Source organism: Antechinus flavipes, chromosome 3, assembly GCF_016432865.1.
Source record: "Antechinus flavipes isolate AdamAnt ecotype Samford, QLD, Australia chromosome 3, AdamAnt_v2, whole genome shotgun sequence".
Classification (NCBI taxonomy): Eukaryota; Metazoa; Chordata; class Mammalia; order Dasyuromorphia; family Dasyuridae; genus Antechinus; species Antechinus flavipes.
Genome location: NC_067400.1, coordinates 554,632,289 through 554,640,864, shown reverse-complemented (window position 1 = coordinate 554,640,864; position 8,576 = coordinate 554,632,289). Strand labels below are relative to the sequence as shown.

General features: G+C 35.4%; 2 pseudogenes; one reads left to right on the top strand and one right to left on the bottom strand.

Moving 5' to 3' along the window:
* The first annotated feature begins 1,105 nt into the window (after positions 1 to 1,105).
* On the top strand, positions 1,106 to 4,871 carry LOC127557415 (protein snail homolog Sna-like; annotated as a pseudogene).
* A 172-nt stretch (positions 4,872 to 5,043) lies between these two features.
* On the bottom strand, positions 5,044 to 6,021 carry LOC127557414 (olfactory receptor 51F1-like; annotated as a pseudogene).
* Positions 6,022 to 8,576: the final 2,555 nt, after the last annotated feature.

Below are 8,576 nucleotides of genomic sequence, written 5' to 3'. Positions count from 1 at the left end.
GGGCAATTTTGCCTTCATTTGTAGAGAATTTCTTCACTTGAGATTTCCATATACAGTAATGAAATCATAAGTCCAGTCCCTATATATATAATATATTATTAGTAATATGTAAAGTATATATTACATATAATATATATTAAATATATGTAATAAAGCAGTGTATCAATCTCAACAAGTGTCAAAATTCATGATTGGAAGAGTCAAACAAAATCCCTCCATCATACCAGCTCATATGCAAGGGAGAAATGATTGCCTTTACTCACCATTAGAAAGAATGTGCTCCTTTAATTGTGAATCTCAAGCCTATATATAAAAGTGGGACTAAATGATTTGGTCACCTCACAGATATGATTGTCCCTTAGAGAATTGCCAATGCAGAACAGATCTAATCTTTGGCTGTCCATGGGGATGATTTTCTTTGCTTTCATGGGCATAAAATACAATAATGTTGTCAATGCACTATCATACCATGAGTAAATAATTGAAGTCTCAAAGGGCTTTAAAAGTAAATCAAACTGAATTATATCACCAGCCTTTTCTGAGTAGATATGATTAATTATATGATTAGTCCTTTCCCCCCAAACCTAGGAGTAGTTGTCATATAAAACTTCATCTGCAAGGATTAGCTCAAGCTTCATCTCTTCTAGTATATCTGGGGGAGATCCATTCTTCTTTGAATTCTGTATCTTTTATATTACTGTACTATAATTAATATCACACAGTTTTGGCAGTTTGACATCATCACATCATTTCTTATTTGGGAATGTGTTACCTTACATCCTAGTGAGACCATCTAATATTATTCTTATGTGTCCCTCAAGAGAACCTGGTATAGAGATTTGTACATAGTAGATGCTCAATAAATATTCATTATAAAACTTGCTAAAAATGGCATTTGTTTATCCTAGTAGTTCTCATATTGTTCCCTTCTGCCCATAATTCTTAGTTATTGAGATAATTTTTGGTTCTCTGTCTCTGAATATGTTAGTTGTTTCTCCCTTTTTTGCATCACTGTTAGTTTAAAAAATGTACCAAATATCCCTTCACCCATGCCACTGGTATACATACTGAATGGAACGATCATTGGGTTTCCCCGCTTTCATGAATGTTGGCTATTCCAGCACCAAGGGTCTTCAGTCCAGCAATACTGGTCTGGGTGGACTGCTCTCTTGCTTTTTTACCCCTATGCCTATAGGTATTCCTGAACCCCCAGAAGAGTTTAAGGCTTTGGACCTGACTTCTCTATCCAGTGATAATTATGGTGCTAGTAAGGGATCAATCCTAGTCTCTTTAGAAGAGCAGGCAGAGAAGTTCTCCTGTGGTCAATTCTGGGAATCCTACACAGTCTTCGCTAGTCCCTCCAAATACCAGCAGCTCCAGCATAGTGAAGACACTCAGCCTAGAAAGTCCTCCCTCTGCAAGATCTATGAGAAGGAGTATATGAGCCTCAGCATTCTCAAAATGCATCTGCAGCCACATACTTCCCTGTGTATACAAGATATGTGCTAAGGTCTTCTTTCAATCCTGGTTGTTGCAGGGTCATTTCAGTACCCACACAGGGAAGAAGCTGTTCTCCTGCAATCACTGCAGCCAAGCCTTTGCTGACCACTCCAAACTGGGGGCTCACCTGCAGATCCACTCAGATGTCAAGAAGTACCAGTGCAAAAGCTGCTCCCAGACTTTCTCTCCAAGGTCCTTCACAAACATCAGGAGACAGGCAATCCAATGCATAGTATAGGAATGGGACAACCTAGGTGTTTGTAATCTAAACACCCCTTGGTGGCCTGCTCACATATTTTATCTTGCTAATCAAACTTCTCTAAGAGCAAATTAAAGAGAAACTAACAGGATTTGACAAGACACTAGGATTCCCTAAGTGTAACATCATATCTTCCATCTCTTTTCTTGATGGATAATTAACTATTAAAGAACAGCAACTGCCTCTCAGTTTCCTTGTATCATCATTATCCTCTCACATGAAGAGATCCATTTTACAGGTCTGAGTTAGACCTCTAGCAGTCACCAGCAGGTGGCTCCAGTCTCACAACAATTAACAATATAAAAACTGTGACTTTTCAGTAAGAAGGTAGCAGGTGGAAAAGGGGTCGATGTACCATATTTTGAACAATATAGTGAAAGAAGGTATGGCATGTGTGTGTAGGGGTAGTAAAGTCTGCATAGGGTGTGACTGACAGTTAAAAGAGATTTAACAAGTCTGGATATGAGCACAATTTTTCTTTCAGATATCAAATGAACAATCTATATAAGTCAAATCCAAACTTAACATATTTTTGTTAGGATATAATACCTAAGAAATTCAAAGGTTATATATAGAAGGGAATTCTTGAAATAAGAGACAAAACGCAAAGAAGGTTCAGCAGGAAAACATCACCTGAGGTTGGGATTTTTCTTGTGATTCCATTATTTCAGTCATATCCAACTCTTCATGACCCAACTTGAGGTTTTCTTGGCAAAGACACTGGAACATTCTAACTCATTTTACAGATAGGGACTGATGCAAACTAGGTTAAATTACCTGACAAGGTTTAATAAGGGGTTGAAATCAGATTTGAATTCAGGACTTCAGACCTGATATTCTTTCCATTGTACACCTAACTGCCTCATTTAAATCTAAAGGAACTCGGGTATGTAATGGTTAGTAAAATAGTATAGAAAGAGGAGAAGCAATAGAAAAAACTAGCATAATACATATTATTTCTTATGTTTCTCACCTCCAAAATCACTCACATTGTACTGAGGCAAAACATAAATTAAATCTGGATTTGAATTAACTTATCATGTGAGTCAGGTTACTTTCTGTCTCAGAGATTCAATTTATCATCTATGTAAACTAAAGTTTTCATTAGATAACTCAAGTTTCCTTCCATGTCTGATATGATACATACTAGCATTCTTTGAACTATGATCTCAGAGTGTCAATTTGGTGCAAGACTGATATTATTCTATAAAGATTTTTATATTATCAGTCGGATAATAAACATTGATTAAGTGTTTACTATGTGTCAATCAAGCACTAAGATCAGTTTTGGGGAAAAATGAATAGTAAAAGACACTTTCTGTTTTCAAGGAGCTCAGTCTAGAAGGAGAGACAATATATAAACTACATATGTATTCGTATGAATGTATATATGTATATACATACATATACACACATATGATATATCATATATATCTATATCATGTCACCATGTCTCTGACATGATTTCATATACATCATATATATATGCTAAATTAGAGATAATCAGTGAGAGAAAGGCACAATCACTAAGTAAATATGTCTTACTCTGAGACCTCAGATGAGGTAGAAAGACTGATATTTTTCTATCTGCTGAGATTTCTAGCTACCACAATTTGATTGCTATGTCTCATTGTGGTGTCTAAGTTACCATGTCTTGTTGATGTCCATGTCAGTGGAATATAAATTTCAGTAAATTATCTTATATAGAGAAAAGTGGAGGATATTTATGGCATGTGAGTTCTCTGAAAAACCACATTACTTTAATGAAAGTATTACCACAGAAGTCAGAATCTAAGTCATAAACACTTCATCCATGGTGGCTCCAAAAAATGTTGTTCTGTAAAGATACTTTCCTATTTCCCAGTGAACATAACAGAGATTTTTTTTTTTAATGGAGGGGGCAGAAGTGGCTAATAACCTTATAATTTCTATAACATTTTCAAATATTAATTTGCTATTTGATAGTCAATGTGAAATCTTTGTCCAATTGCAAAGAAAATAATATGAGTATTGATTGGGCACTTCTGTATTTTTCCTTGTGATGTCTATTAAAGGTAAATGGAACATCATGAAGATAACCACATTTTATGGGCTGCTACTTGTTACAGAAGATAAAGAGAGAAATATTACAAAAACTAAAAGAAGAATTCCAAATTAGACTAACTGAAACATTGAGAATTGGGACACAGAATTTAAAAAAGAGATAGTGCTTGTTTGAGAAATACAAAAGTTTATACATCTGTAGTTTTTCAAAAAAACTCATGTCAGCTCATAATGAAAATTTGTTTTGTATCAAATATTCTATGTACCTTATAGTCCTACTCTAGGACTGCCCTTGGCAGAGAATCACAGAATTTCAGAGGAGGAAATGGAAATAAAAATCAGCTAGATCTATCTAGTCTAGAAAAAGTATTTTCACTACAACATACTCAATTAATAACCCACATTTTGCTTAATGTTGACTGAAGAAGAACCCACTATCCTTTGACCTGCACATTCAAGTTTTAGAAAGATATGATTATGGGGATGTGTATCTTTTATATCTTGCTGATCTTTGCCTTCCTTCATATGTCCTCCTTTTCCAATTCTCTACCTTCTATTCCTTCCAGTCAAAGCAAATCAAATCAAATCTATACACCATTTTACTACTCTGCCAATATTTGAACAACTAAACATCTGGTTTTTTTTGTCTTCTCTAGGTTCAAGAAAGTTATCCATAGACAGTGACACTTTTTATTGTTATCTCTAAGAATTATTCTAAATTTAACATTAAGTAGGGTCCTTCTGTCCCTCCTTTTTAAAATAGGTAGGAACTTTATATTGTTTCTTCCATTGTTATTGATCCACGAAATTATTATTTCGAATCTAAGCCTTTAAATACTGTGATTACGAGACAATGTTTGTTGATGTACAAAAAATGTGATCCTTTGGAGTTTTCAACAAATCATTTGTATTTCCCTGCATAATCACTCTACCATTTGTGTTATGTCTAGGTTATGTTTTTGTTCCTCCATATAGCTACTGGATTGATTCTCTTCTCTATCTGGCTCCAGAGTTGAAGAAGTCTCCATTTATTCTTCAGCTTTTGCTATCTTTGACCACAACTTCTTGATGCTATCAACAGGAGCCACATGCACAAGTATATATTCATTAAAATTCAAGTTACATTTTCCATCAATGGGTATTCACAGTCCCAAGCCTATTATCTAGGGAAATGCAGTTCATTCTTCACTGTATGTACACTTTTATTCTACTACAACATGCCATTTTTATCTCATCTAATCTCAACTTGACATAGGAGGTGACTTTGCAAGGAGCAATTTGAGCAAAGCCCCACGAAGCTGTGCGGTTTTCAGGCTGTAGATGACAGGGTTGAGCACGGGTGGAAGGATTAAATAGACGTTGGACATCATTGTTTGTACAATTTTAGGAGCTGACTGGCCAAAGCGATGCACCAGGGACAGGATAATCATGGGAATGTAGAAGATGGCAACAGCTCCAATATGGGACACACAAGTGCTAAAGGCCTTGTGCTGCTCTGTGGGTGATGCAATACTGAGGACAGAACGGATGATCATGATGTAGGAGATGATAATACATGGTATATCTATCCCTGAAGTCAAGATGAGACCAGTTAGACCCCAGAAGCTGTTAGGTCTGGTATCTGAACATGATAATTTGAGCACATCAGGATGGTAACAGTAGGAATGGGAAAGCACATTCATTTTACAGAATGACAGGCGTTTCAGTAACAAAAGTGTGGGCACCAATAGCACTATCATTCTCAGGAGTATCACCAGAACAATCTGAAGGATTCTGGCATTAGTGAGAATGGTGTTGTATCTCAAAGGGTCACAGATAGCCACAAAACGATCAAAAGCCATGGCCACCAGGATACCAGTTTCTATGACTGTGAATCCATGTAGAAAGAACATTTGGACAATGCAACCATCTAAGGTGATTTCTCTCAAGTCAAACCAAAGAACAATCAATGTTGTTGACATTGTGGAAATAATTAAGCCCAGGTCAGTAGCGGATAACATAGAAAGGAAATAGTACATGGGCTCATGAAGACTCTGCTCTGTAATGATGACAAACAGGATCATGCTGTTTCCTGAAAGAGCAAGAGCATAGAGACAGCAGAAAGGGATGGAGATCCAGACATGGGCTGCTTCAAGTCCCGGGATGCCAACAAGGTGGAAGGTTGTAAATGGAGATGTCATGTTGCTTAAAGTCACCATTGTAGGTTAGGAAGACAGCATTTATTTTCATAGAGTTCAAGTTCTGCAGGAACACAAGAGAAATTCCTTCACAATGTTTAAAAATGATATCTTGGATTTTCCCTTCAAAATTACTCCCTTCAATAAGCCAACCCATAGTCTTCTTGCTTTAACAATAAAATAAATCTAAAGCTGAAGGTGTACTTCACTTATCATGCTAAAGCAATGATTCCTTGATGAAAGAGTGAATGACTGATTAAATTATTAAGTGTTGATATAAAGATAAAATTCTGTATTATTTGTTACTGTTGTTTTCTGTAAGTATTAAATCAAGTAGAAATGAAGTTGATTGCACTATTCACCTACTTTTGTCTCCACTCTTTATAAAAGAATGTATTCTTTTGTATATGTATATTCGCATTTACATCATGTGGTCATTTGGAAAACTAGAGATTTTTTACAAGGTTGAATGTGCCTAAATCAGTCACATTTGATTTTTGGATTAAAAGTATATATATTTTTGTTACTGTAAACCTTAGGGTAGAATAAAGCTTCAGGTTTGAGTGTTTACAGGAAATTAATCCTTGAGAAAGTAGTACAAGTATTAGCTTTAGTAGTATGTCCTATAGCAAGTAAGCTAAAAATGCATATACTTACAATTACCTACAGAGATTAAATCAAAGTAATTCATTCAGTGATTTAGGCTATATGAGATATGTACAGCTTCAAAATCTCAATAGGAGTATAAACTTAAAGGAGAGATCTGAGCATGGAACTTTTTTACATTAAAAATGGATGTGGTTACTACTAGGCTCATATCCCAAAAAGATATTAAAGAAGGGAAAGGGACCCGTATGGCAGAAATATTTGTGGCAGCCCTTTTCATAGTGGCTAGAAACTGGAAATTGGATGGATGCCCATCAGTTGACGAATGGCTGAATAAATTGTGGTGTATGAATGTTATGGAATATTATTTTTCTGTAAGAAATGACCAGAAGAATGAATACAAAGAGGATTGGACAGACATACATGAATTGATGCTGAGTGAAATGAGCAGAACCAGGAGATTATACACTTAAACAACAATACTATATGATGATCAATTCTGATAAACGTGACTCTCTTCAACAATGAGAGGATCCAAATCATTTCCAATTGATCTGTAATGAACAGAACCAGCTGCATCCAGAGAAAGAACACTGGGAAATGAGTATGGACCACAACGTAACAGTTCCACTCTTTCTTTTATTGTTTGCATTTTTGCTTTTTCTTCTCAGGTTATTTTTACCCTCTTTCTAAATCCGATCTTTCTTGTACAACAAGATAACTATATAGATATGTATACATATGTTGTATTTAACATATGCTTTTAACATATTTAACACGAATGGGACTACCTGCCATCTGGGGAGAGAGTGGTGGGAAGGAGGGGAAAAGTTGAAACAAAAGTTTTTGCAAGGGTCAATGTTGAAAAATTACCCATGAATATGCTTTGTATATAAAAAGCTACAATAAAAAAAATTTAAAAAAAAAAAAGAATGGATGTGGTTGAGAAGACGTAATTGCTACCCAAATTAGGAAAGAAAGGACACTGAGATGTACTGGGGAAAATCCTGAGTCAATTGTCAATACCAGACTGATTGGGGGAGAGGTTGACTTTCCCTATCGGGTCAAAATCTGAGTAAGGTTTTAAATATGGACTTCTTGGGCTTTGTGGGACCCACAACATTCTCAAGTGCTGCAAAACTCAATTAAAATTTGACTGGGAAACATTTCTAAATATAGATAATGTTAATGTGGTTTTCTATGTTATTGTGCAGCCTACAGGGATATTTATATACATTCTAGTGGTCTCTTTTTCTATTATGATTCAACAATCTTCTAAGACATCCTTGAAAAAATATCATCCATTTCCTAATTTAAGATTTATAGCTAAAGAATAGTCTGAAGACAGTTATGGAGATGGGAAGGTATAGAATGAGCTAAAGGACTGAGAGTGGCATAACTTGGCTGAAGTTTAGTATACTTTGGAGTAGTATGAGGAAAGGTAGATAATCTTAGCTAGTTCCATACAGTGAAGATTCTCTGGTACTAAGCACAAGAATTTAATATTCACTCAGGAAACAAAAGAAAAACACAAAATATTATTTTAATAAAAGAATATTTTCAATAGATCTTTCTATAACCAAGATGAGATTATAAGGTAGAATATGTTTAAGAAGAGAAATAATAGAGGAAACCAGTATTAGAATGACAGAGATAAGACTAAAGTGTGACAGTGAGATTTGAAAACTTTGGTTCAATACAAGAGATATATTGTATATAAGGGGAAAAATTAGACTTTGCCAATGACAATAAAAGAAAGAAAGAGCTACATAAAAACCACCAAGGTTTTGGTCACAAGAAACTTGGTGTGTAATGCTACTGGAATAAATGGGGCAGGCAGATGAAGGTAACTCATTTGGGGGGATGTGGACACTCAAAAATTATAAGCTCAGCTACAAGTAATAAGTATGAAAGGCTGGTGGGACATCCAGGCTTAAATGTCTGAAAATCAGGTATTCACAATTGTAAAGGGCTGAATCTCTGAGCAGATG